Below are 12,709 nucleotides of genomic sequence, written 5' to 3' on the forward strand. Positions count from 1 at the left end.
ACATATTCATGTCAAGAATAACATATTATTCCGCTATACAAGTAAAGTGCTGAATTAGCTTAAAAGAAACAATTAAAGGAAAAATAAGTGAAAAATGTATAACAAACAGAGCATTTCAATCATGTGTAACATACAACAATACATTTGCAACTATAAAAGACATTTGAAGCACGAAATAAAGAAGAAAAGAAGTAAATGTGTAAATGTTTAACATCAGCAAAATTGCTGGCAAAGGGGAATGGATCGCAAAAAATCTTTTCTAACAGGCCGACGCGTTTCGATTCCAGTGAGTTATTTCCTGGAATCTCATCAGGGCGCGAACAATTCTGTCTGTGGGAAAAATGGAAAGGAAAGCGAATTGGAATTTTTGAAAAAACTATAAGCTCCAGACCCAACACTGTGACGCTGAAAAAAGGGGAGATGAACCTACCAGATTAAAAGAGGTGCGTGATTACCCGGGGTTTCTGTCTGTGCAAGGTCGAACTTCTTGGACATCTAATCAATCACAATGGACGGGGGACCACCTGAAGAATAAGGTTTTTTTTTTTTTTCAAGCTCGCAGCATGTATCTGGATTAACTTGCAAACATGTGCCAATATACAATGTAATTCAAAAAAGCAACATACCGTCAGGCGACGCATTGAATGAAGCCTGCCGGCTGCCGCTATGAAGGCGTTTTGCTCACAGGCGGGGCGAAAAAATAGGATGTTGGCCCTGGGACAGAGGGGACAACAAGTTAGGGCGATAGGCGTGTGTTTGGCCAAGCGATTGTAGCGAATATGTGAAACCCAACGTACCTTTATTTAAGAGGCTTCGTGTCGTTCTTTCAAGGGTTTTCTTCATAAAGTGTTCAAACTTGTGGCCGCATCCGCTAAAAGAATAGCGGGAACATGTATCAATATTGTGTACCAGGAAGATTCTTTGAAAGGGAAAGAAAGCAACAGCGGCGCGCTGCCTACCTGTGGCTTCTCCCGTCCCTGTCCTCGGCGTGTTGTGCCGAATCCAAGATGGGCGCCAGGTATGTTTACCTGTATAAAGCTCCCGGGTGTAAAGCTGTGCATTGTGGGAACCGTAGTCCATAGTCATAGACGCAAATGGTATGCATGTCATGATAGAAAAATTTGGTTACATTGTTAACTTGAAAGGAAAAGGTGGTGCCCCGTGGACAGAGATTAGGCATGAAGAGTTTTGAGGCAATAAAGAATTTTTGAGCAGTGAGACAATAAGAGCAACCAGGGTGGCCACGTATCGCCGCGGCTGCGGGGTTTTACACTCTTGTAATTTCAGATAGAGTGTTGAGACCTTTTTGTGCACTCTTGAATTTTAGGATAAGGTATGCTTCTTTTTGAAGAAGCTTTTTATCCACATCAACATCTCGGTTTGAGGATCGTAGTGTATGTAACACCGTCCACTTCAGATCATTGGCATCGTGTTTTGCAGTCAAAAAATGATCTACCATTGGGGCATTAGCAATTTTGTTTTTAATCCTAGACCTATGCTGGCAGATGCGGGTGTTGATTTGCTGAGTAGTTTTCCCTATGTAGATTTTAGCACAGGGGCACTGTACTAGATAAACCACATTTTTCGTTTTGCAATTGGAAAATTCACTGTGTTTCCATCTAATACCTTCATGGTGGAACTCATCACCTTCTATGGTGTTCGGGCACACTACACAAGTGCCGCATCTGTGATGCCCAGTAATCGGTTTAAGATTCCATTGGGTTAATAGATCACTTTTCTTTTTAGGTATAGATGCATCGGCCCTCATAATCTGTTGACCTATGCTTTGGTTTTTTTTGTATGCAAATAAAGGCCGTGGAAAAGGGCATTCAAGGTTTGCGAGTAAATGCCAATTACTCAACACGGCTTTCCTCAGTTTGTGGGTGTCAGGTCCGAAGGTTGAAACACAGACCAATCTATCGAGGGCAGGTTTGGTTCGTGTTTCTAACAAGGTCTCTCGAGGAGTGTAGCGTGCTGGAGGTTTAAAGGCTGTATAAAAAAGACACGGATAGAAATACCATCCTGCACCATAAGAGCGCCCACCCTCGCAATCTCAAATCCAATCTCCCCTATGGGCAATTATTGCGCATTAGGAGAAACTGCTCTCATTTGGAAGATTTTTCATCCCACGCAGAAAGGTTCTGCCAAGAAATGAAGGAAAGAGGGTACCCGAAAAAACTGTTGAAGCACTCTCTAAAAAGAGCACGCTACACTCCTCGAGAGACCTTGTTAGAAACACGAACCAAACCTGCCCTCGATAGATTGGTCTGTGTTTCAACCTTCGGACCTGACACCCACAAACTGAGGAAAGCCGTGTTGAGTAATTGGCATTTACTCGCAAACCTTGAATGCCCTTTTCCACGGCCTTTATTTGCATACAAAAAAAATCCAAAGCATAGGTCAACAGATTATGAGGGCCGATGCATCTATACCTAAAAAGAAAAGTGATCTATTAACCCAATGGAATCTTAAACCGATTACTGGGCATCACAGATGCGGCACTTGTGTAGTGTGCCCGAACACCATAGAAGGTGATGAGTTCCACCATGAAGGTATTAGATGGAAACACAGTGAATTTTCCAATTGCAAAACGAAAAATGTGGTTTATCTAGTACAGTGCCCCTCTGCTAAAATCTACATAGGGGAAACTACTCAGCAAATCAACACCCGCATCTGCCAGCATAGGTCTAGGATTAAAAACAAAATTGCTAATGCCCCAAATGGTAGATCATTTTTTGACTGCAAAACACGATGCCAATGATCTGAAGTGGACGGTGTTACATACACTACACTACGATCCGATCCTCAAACCGAGATGTTGATGTGGATAAAAAGCTTCTTCAAAAAGAAGCATACCTTATCCTAAAATTCAAGAGTGCACAAAAAGGTCTCAACACTCTATCTGAAATTACAAGAGTGTAAAACCCCGCAGCCGCGGCGATACGTGGCCACCCTGGTTGCTCTTATTGTCTCACTGCTCTAAAATTCTTTATTGCCTCAAAACTCTTCATGCCTAATCTCTGTCCACGGGGCACCACCTTTTCCTTTCAAGTTAACAATGTAACCAAATTTTTCTATCATGACACGCATACCATTTGCGTCTATGACTATGGACTACGGTTCCCACAATGCACAGCTTTACACCCGGGAGCTTTATACAGGTAAACATACCTGGCGCCCATCTTGGATTCGGCACAACACGCCGAGGACAGGGACGGGAGAAGCCACAGGTAGGCAGCGCGCCGCTGTTGCTTTCTTTCCCTTTCAAAGAATCTTCCTGGTACACAATATTGATACATGTTCCCGCTATTCTTTTAGCGGATGCGGCCACAAGTTTGAACACTTTATGAAGAAAACCCTTGAAAGAACGACACGAAGCCTCTTAAATAAAGGTACGTCGGGTTTCACATATTCGCTACAATCGCTTGGCCAAACACACGCCTATCGCCCTAACTTGTTGTCCCCTCTGTCCCAGGGCCAACATCCTATTTTTTCGCCCCGCCTTTGAGCAAAACGCCTTCATAGCGGCAGCTGGCAGGCTTCATTCAATGCGTCGCCTGACGGTATGTTGCTTTTTTGAATTACATTGTATATTGGCACATGTTTGCAAGTTAATCCAGATACATGCTGCGAGCTTGACAACAAACCCCCCCCTTATTCTTCAGGTGGTCCCCCGTCCATTGTGATTGATTAGATGTCCAAGAAGTTCGACCTTGCACAGACAGAAACCCCGGGTAATCACGCACCTCTTTTAATCTGGTAGGTTCATCTCCCCTTTTTTCAGCGTCACAGTGTTGGGGCTGGAGCTTATAGTTTTTTCAAAAATTCCAATTCGCTTTCCTTTCCATTTTTCCCACAGACAGAATTGTTCGCGCCCTGATGAGATTCCAGGAAATAACTCACTGGAATCGAAACGCGTCGGCCTGTTAGAAAAGATTTTTTGCGATCCATTCCCCTTTGCCAGCAATTTCGCTGATGTTAAACATTTACACATTTACTTCTTTTCTTCTTTATTTCGTGCTTCAAATGTCTTTTATAGTTGCAAATGTATTGTTGTATGTTACACATGATTGAAATGCTCTGTTTGTTATAAATTTTTCACTTATTTTTCCTTGAATTGTTTCTTTTAAGCCAATTCAGCACTTTATTTGTATAGCGGAATAATATGTTATTCTTGACATGAATATGTTATGTGGATATGTGTCTTTTTATGTGTGTAATTCGTCTCTTTTGAATCTATTGAATAATTGACGATTTAATCAGGTTAAAATAAAAATACCTTGTTGAATACGACTGGTAGCGTGTTCAACACTTCCTTGATTGTGGATTTAAACTGTCCAATGCATTTAGGGCATTCTCAAGCCCTTCCTCAGGGAGCATCACTATGAATGTAGATTATAAACAGAATCAAAGACTATCATATAAAGATGAACTTAAACATAACCACAAACAATAATGTCATATCATGCAGTTCGTGTTAACCACGTGTACTCTCAATAGCGAGATGTGTAAGTATCATAAGGTGAAGGCAGTGAGGTAAAAAACAGTGCCCGTAAAGACGCCGAGTGAGAAACAAAACCGTTCGATAAAAAAGTGATCCAAGTCGCGTAATGTGGCTGTAAAACGAAACACGAGAAGACTTACGGTGACTCGATCAATGGTGCCTCGAATTTCTAAATACAAGGAGAATAAACAAACAGTTGTAGTCGTTTGAAAAATAAAATGAAATAGAGTGTGACCGGGGTAGTCACCAGAATTCGTCACTCACCATGTGAGAATGTGGATTTAGTAGCTGTTAGCAAACGGGTTCATCGAGACGTGCGAAAGCGTCTTCGTATAGTTCAAAACGAAAGCTGATCGCGGAGAAAATAGCTTCCGCGTCACGTGATGCGGATGTTTTGATGGAAACGAAAAAAAGACTGCAAGGTTGGACTGCAGTAACCATAGACGAGCGGTTACTGTAAAACAGAGTGTGTGGGATTGTTAATAATGAAAAAACGTATCCGCACAGAGTGCGATAATAAAATAAAATAAAACATGACGAGGCAATATTATTTTGAAAATTACGGTTGTGCAATAAGGATGACAAAATACCCATAGGTGGAACTGAGTCATAAAAAATGAGAATTGGTGTTATGATGTATAGGTGGTTAGAGTATGTGATATGACAAATCGGCTGAAAGAATATAACCTAAACAATATCATTAACAGTGATATGTTCTATACAACAACACACAGTAAAACACCTCAATTGACCAAGAACATGGGCACACCAGGCCTTCATTATTTGATCTTATCATTCATGCTAATAGATAACAGGCAAATTCAATGCGGTCATTCAGACCATGCGGTTTGGTAGAATTGAGTTTTTGAATCCAAAAGTTCTCTCTTTGTAATAGATGTTTATTGTTGTCCCTTCCCTCCTTTTTTTCAACGTGTTCCAACACAATGAACTTCAATTGTGAGATATTATGGTGTTCTTCAATAAAATGATGCGCAACAGAAGATTTCATGTTGCGTGTGCGAATGTTTGATTTATGTTCCGTAATACGTGTCTTTATTTTTCTTTCAGTCTTGCCCACATACACCTTTCCGCATGGGCATTTCAATAAGTAGATTACGTTAGTTGTGTCGCAAGTAGCTGTAACTTTTAGTTTGATGTTGAAACCCTTCATTGGGTGTGATATGACATTTCCACTCATGATGTTGTTACAATTGCCACAATTAAGGCAAGGTCTTGTGCCTTTATGTGGGAATGTTTCCATGGTTTTTTGTTTGAGTATTTCTCCCATATTTCTACCCCTTGTATGGGCAAATAATGGTGGTAATGAAAAGATTCCGTTGAAGTCTGGTTCTAGATTTAAAATTGACCAATGTCTCCTGCTGATTTTTTTAAAGCGTGTGCTTGAGGTAGAAAATTTAGATACTGCTACAATTCTCTGGTTGTCTGTTTTTTTATGTGCTTTTAGTAGATCAGTTCTATTTTTGTTCATGGTACGTTCCTTCGCTTCCTTAATGGTTTGTTCTGGGTAACCTCTATCCAGGAATCTACCACCCATTTCATCCAATCTTTGTTCAACTTTAAGGGGATCTGATGTTATCCTTTTCACCCTTGTCATTTGTGAAAATGGAAGATGTTTTTTAAGGGACATCTGGTGGAAACTGGAATAATGTAACATGTTGTTACGATCTGTCGGTTTGCGATACACATCCGTTTCCAAACCTTTCTCTGTCAGTGTTACTTCAACGTCCAGAAATGTTACTTTTTCTTTAGAAATTTCCCAAGTCGATTGAATACGTTCATCCAAAGAGTTGAGAGAAGTTAGGGCTGCTTCCAATTTTTCGGCTGTATTCTTCAAAATAATAAAGATGTCATCAATGTACCGAACTATTAATTTGATGTTGTCATGCCACTCCTTTTTTGAAAGAATGTGCCGTTCCTCATATTCCTTCATGAAAATGTTAGCGTACGCCGGCGCGGCTCAATTGCCCATGGATGTACCCACAAGCTGCTGGTACCATTCCTCGTTGTACTTAAAATAACTTTGGTAAAGGGTGCACAACATGAGTTCCATAAGAAACGTTTGCATTGATACGTTTAGACTAGTATTGACTAATGCTTGTTCCACTGCTTCAATTCCAGAAGAATGTGGGATCGATGTGTACAGTGACCTGACGTCAGCTGTACATAAAACTAAATTTTCGTTTTGTTGCAAGGTTACGGATTGAAGTTTTAACAAAAATTCAGTTGTATCTTTTATGTATGTTTGCATGTTTTTCACAGTGGGTTGCACATATTTGTCTAGAAATTGGCCTATTGGCTCGTGTAAGCTGCCACGTGCCGAAACAATCGGTCTCATAGGAGGGTCTTCTAAATTTTTATGAATCTTAGGAATCATATATAGAACCGGACTTTTAGGATTTTGTTTGATAAGAAAGTTCCTGGTTTTTTCATTGATAGTTCCTGTATCATATGCTTTATCAATGATGCCTTTCAATACCTTCGTGTACCTCATTGTTGGATTGTCATCCAGTCTCATATGTGTGTTAGTGTCAGATAGATGTTCCATTACTTTTGTTTCATACATTGATGCGTTCATAACCACTCGTGCTCCTCCTAAAATTTAGAAGACCCTCCTATGAGACAACCAGAGAATTGTAGCAGTATCTAAATTTCAGCAGGAGACATTGGTCAATTTTAAATCTAGAACCAGACTTCAACGGAATCTTTTCATTACCACCATTATTTGCCCATACAAGGGGTAGAAATATGGGAGAAATACTCAACCAAAAAAACATGGAAACATTTCCACATAAAGGCACAAGACCTTGCCTTAATTGTGGCAATTGTAACAACATCATGAGTGGAAATGTCATATCACACCCAATGAAGGGTTTCAACATCAAACTAAAAGTTACAGCTACTTGCGACACAACTAACGTAATCTACTTATTGAAATGCCCATGCGGAAAGGTGTATGTGGGCAAGACTGAAAGAAAAATAAAGACACGTATTACGGAACATAAATCAAACATTCGCACACGCAACATGAAATCTTCTGTTGCGCATCATTTTATTGAAGAACACCATAATATCTCACAATTGAAGTTCATTGTGTTGGAACACATTGAAAAAAAGGAGGGAAGGGACAACAATAAACATCTATTACAAAGAGAGAACTTTTGGATTCAAAAACTCAATTCTACCAAACCGCATGGTCTGAATGACCGCATTGAATTTGCCTGTTATCTATGAGCATGAATGATAAGATCAAATAATGAAGGCCTGGTGTGCCCATGTTCTTGGTCAATTTAGGTGTTTTACTGTGTGTTGTTGTATAGAACATATCACTGTTAACGATATTGTTTAGGTTATATTCTTTCAGCAGATTTGTCATATCACATACTCTAACCACCTATACATCATAACACCAATTCTTATTTTTTATGACTCAGTTCCACCTATGGGTATTTTGTCATCCTTATTGCACGAACGTAATTTTCAAAATAATATTGCCTCGTCATGTTTTATTTTATTTTATTATCGCACTCTTTGCGATTACGTTTTTTCATTATTAACAATCCCACACACTCTGTTTTACAGTAACCGCTCATCTATGGTTACCGCAGTCCAACCTTGCAGTGTTTTTTTCGTTTCCATCAAAACATCCGCATCACGTGACGCGGAAGCTATTTTCTCCACGATCAGCTTTCGTTTTGAACTATATGAAGAAGCATTCACACGTCTCGATGAACCCGTTTGCTAATAGCTGCTAAATCCACATACTCACATGGTGAGTGACGAATTCTGGTGACTACCCCGGTCACACTCTATTTCATTTTATTTTTCAAACGACTACAACTGTTTGTTTATTCTCCTTGTATTTAGAAATTCAAGGCACCATTGATCGAGTCACCGTAAGTCTTCTCGTGTTTCGTTTTACAGACACATTTCGCGACTTGGATCACTTTTTTATCGAAGGGTTTTGTTTCTCAATCGGCGTCTTTACGGGCACTGTTTTTTCACCTCACTGCCTTCACCTTATGATACTTACACATCTCGCTATTCAGAGTAGACGTGGTTAACACAAACTGCATGATATGACATTATTGTTTGTGGTTATGTTTAAGTTCATCTTTATATGATAGTCTTTGATTGTGTTTATAATCTACATTCACAGTGATGCTCCCTGAGGAAGGGCTTGAGAATGCCCGAAATGCATTGGAGCCAAACATAAACTTATGATATTATGAAAGATTGAATAATGGAATGGCTTACGAATTTCATTTATGAATTACATGAATAATTGCGAAGAACACAAATAAAACAAGAAAATACAAAACGCAATTTAACTTGTGGAGTCCTAATTTGCTAGGAACCTAAGATTGTGTGCCCAAAGGGGATGCAACTAATGTTTCATTAGGAGCACGTTTTCTGACATATTGATTGGACGTCCAAGATGGAGGACGCCACCCTTGGAGCACCTCAAAAGCAATTAAACTCATTAAACTATTAACAACCTTACAGTACCCAAAGAAGGCTGTGCATCTGTTTCCAAAAATCTCAAGCATGTAAATTATGAAAGATGAGCTGCATGGTCAGGAGAACCCACATCCATGTATTGTCCATTTGTATGGGGATTTTAAAAAGAAATTGAGATCTCACTCAAAAAGGTTTGATTAAGATAGCGCACTGGTGTGATATAGGCTACTGAATTAATAATTCACTCAGTTGGTTTTTGACAGAATATTTCTGTGAGAGATGCGATGTAGGAGCCAAACAATTCTTTCATCAATGTAATAGCCATTCGTGCAGTGATTGAAAATTCGAGGCCTAACCCAAAAAGGTTTTAATTAAGATGGTGCGCTGGTGTGGTGCAGGCTACTGTGCAAGTTGTAGCCATGGGATCTCATTGTTGAGTCCATTTTCACACGTGCAAAGACGGTATAAACCCACCTTTGTTTTCTGACATGCAGTGGTCTGGTGAGATCAGCCTTTTGTATCTTCATTACCTCCAAAACCACCCACTTGAGATCGGTGTCTTTGTGATTGAAATACAAAAAGTGCCTTGTTTGTTTAGTGTTTGTTTTTTTACACCTTATTGTGCTTTGGTGTTCGCTAATGCGGATTTTAATCTTCCTGGTGGTCATGCTGACATACATAACGCCGCAGGGACATGTGAGGAGGTATGCCACGTTTTTGGTATTAGAATTGCTAACGTTTTTTAGTTTCCAAGGATTCTTAGTCCCAATGTCTACTTCTTTCGTGGTCACAGTGAATGGACATGCGAAACATCCCCCACATGCGTAGTGTCCTGTGGGTCTCTGTGTGTTCCAAAGGGTCATCTGGTCTTTCCTCACATTCGGGGGCGTTTTTGCATGTACCAACTCATCCTGCAGATTTCTACTCCTCTTAACCGCTTCCGTGCGGCGCGTTAGCCGCGCCCTGTGCTGGACATTCCAGAACAGGGCGCGGTCGTGACGGAACCGTTCCGTCATCAGCACAGCTCAGCCGTAACTGATGACGGAACGGTTCCCTCACCAGCATCGAAGGGGTTAAATGCAAATAGTGGAGGATCCCAGTGTTTTTTTTGCCTTTTTTGTCTTCCTTTTCCCCTGCCTCTGTAAAAAAAAAAAAAAGGCTGCAGGCCCTGTGGAAAGCCAAAACCTGGCGGATAGTATGGTTGCTGCAAGAACTCAAACTCGGGCATTGGTGGATGCATCATCGGATGATGGTAATTCTGCTGTCGTCTCCCTTGATGGCCGTCAGTGCTCTCATCACTGCTACTTCCACTTGTGCTCCTCTCCTCTCCAGAGCTGAAGCTCCATCTATAATGGGCTTTTAATTCCACTGTTTTTTTTTAATGGCCCCCACTTAGTTTAGAAGTGCAACCCGCCCACTATCAAACCAAGTTTTTAGAGGGCGAGGACTGGTCAATGATGAAGCATGACACCAAGTGGTGTGGGAGACCAGTCCTTTACTTTTTGTGAGATGCCTGCACTCACAAGTTAACACTGTAGCACCTCGGTCTAACATCTGGGAGCGGCCCCATGTGTGCTGAACAATTGTTTACAAATCTCAGGAATTCAATGGACTGGGTTGGGATTAGAATTGACTTGGAGGAGTTGATGACAACCCCCAGATCCTGTAATAGAGACACTGTCATCTGTAGGTGGAGAGCCGCCAGAGAGGATGACGTGGCCATGATGAGAATGTTCTCTAGATAGATTATCAGACGTGTACCCTGTTCTCTGAGGTGGGCCACTACTGGATTCATCAACTTGGTGAAGCACCAAGGCGCCGAAGAAAACCCGAAAAGAAGGACCAAATATTGCAGCCATGTGTCCTTCCACCGGAATTGCAGGAAACGCCGGTGTGGAGGAAAGATTGGCACAGTCAAGTATGCGTCCTTGAGATCCAAGTGGACCATTCACTCTCGTTCCCTCAAAAAATCTGTCAACAGATGGCTGCCCTCCATCTTGAAATGTTTGTAACTGACAAACTGGTTGAATTCTTTCAGATTGAGAACTAACCCGTGTCCACCTACTCTTCTGTATCAGGAAGACATTGCTGCAGAAACCCTTGGGGATGTTGTCGCCAAAAGACACCACGTTTTTCTGCAGAAGGTCTGTCTCCTATTTCTGGATCTATAAAATTGCTATCTTGTTGGGAAAAACACAACTGATTAGGAGGAAAGTCTTGTACTGGGGTCTGATAGAAATCTATGTCGAAACCCTGAATGGTTAGCAGGACCCAAGCATCTTGTGTAAGTGCTGCCCATTTGTGTAAGAAGTGACCGACAAGACCCCCCCAGAGGAAAAGAGGAAGAATCTAGAATTCTTACCTGTGGGGTAGGAAACGTGCTTTCTGTCCGACCCGATAGAAGCGATGGCAAGAGAATCTTCTTTTAGGATAGAAGGTGACGCCTCTAGTGTTATCTTGCCAGTCTCCTCTACTGCGGCCGTAACCACCTCTAGGGGGGCCTTGGTAGTATTGTCGCCCTGGCGAGTGGCCCCTGCCTATCCCGACCCTGAAAAAAAGGCCAGCTTGGAACACCCTCTTAATATTTGTTTGGTCTTTGTCGAGGGAAGTGAAGGTGCCTACATACTTTGACACGTCCTTGACAAACCTGTCCCCAAGAAGGAGTTGTCCGCCAGGGGACCTGCTTCAGAGGAGGCAAGCTCAGTGAGGTTCGAATCCATCTTTATGAGGAGAGATTTGCGTCGCTCCGCTAATTAGGTCCAGCCAGCCAGAATGTTGGGATCCACAGGAAAGCTTGTGTCTTTGAATACCAGCGCCATTTCCTGAAATGTTGCTAGGGGACCAGTTATGTCTAAGAGCTTGTCTTGACAGCCGCACCAGGCACAGTCAATGCCCTTCTTAGGGTCCGTGACAAACTTTTTAAGGAATGCTAGCATGTTTGGATCGTTGACAGGGGTCTCAGCCACTTTATCTGGGATATCTGGATGTGGGCATTCTTATGGTAATCTATTACAGACCTCTTTATCAAAGTGGTTTCGTAGGTCCGGGTGTAGGTAATCAACCACCTCAGGGGGGGGCCCAGTCTGAAGATCTTGGGTGCACAATGTCCTGAGGGTTAAAGTCGAAAGAATTAGAGACTTGATAATTAGATAGGGAAGGCTGACTGGGGTGCACCTTCTTTTTCTTCGGTGGGGTGGTGTGATTTGGGCCGTGAGTATCGGTATTTCTGTCCGTATTTGCAGCCCTCTTGTTCGATGGGCCAGCACCTGCTGGGGCGGAGTATTCTTGATCCCCCTGGAGCAATTTGAGGGAGCTTGGCTAAGACCTGTGAGTGAGTCCATGTAGACAACTTGGCTTTGCTTTTAGATGCTCCCTCAGAGGAGCCCGGCACTGACCAAGAACCGTCCGGGGATTGTAACCCAAGGCGTTTTGCAAAGCTTTCTAATTGTGCTGTGATTGGCTTAAGGGCGGCCGCCAATGCCTGGTTGACACTCTGAGGGACGGCAGACTTGATGGCCCTATTCACAGAATGTTGCACCGATGCATCCAAAGCATCTACCAATTTGTCCTCCAAATCGCAGCCCTGCTGCTCCTAATAGTATCCATACTCATCCTCCTCAAAGGTAGCTCAATCCTCCATCCTGGGGATAATGATTTGAAAGAATCAATCCGGGGTCGCAACCCTTGTGCACAATATATCCAAATACTCAAGTATTTCTTTGCTCC

The sequence above is a fragment of the Lissotriton helveticus genome, chromosome 3_1 (assembly GCF_964261635.1).
Source record: "Lissotriton helveticus chromosome 3_1, aLisHel1.1, whole genome shotgun sequence".
In the NCBI taxonomy this organism is placed as follows: Eukaryota; Metazoa; Chordata; class Amphibia; order Caudata; family Salamandridae; genus Lissotriton; species Lissotriton helveticus.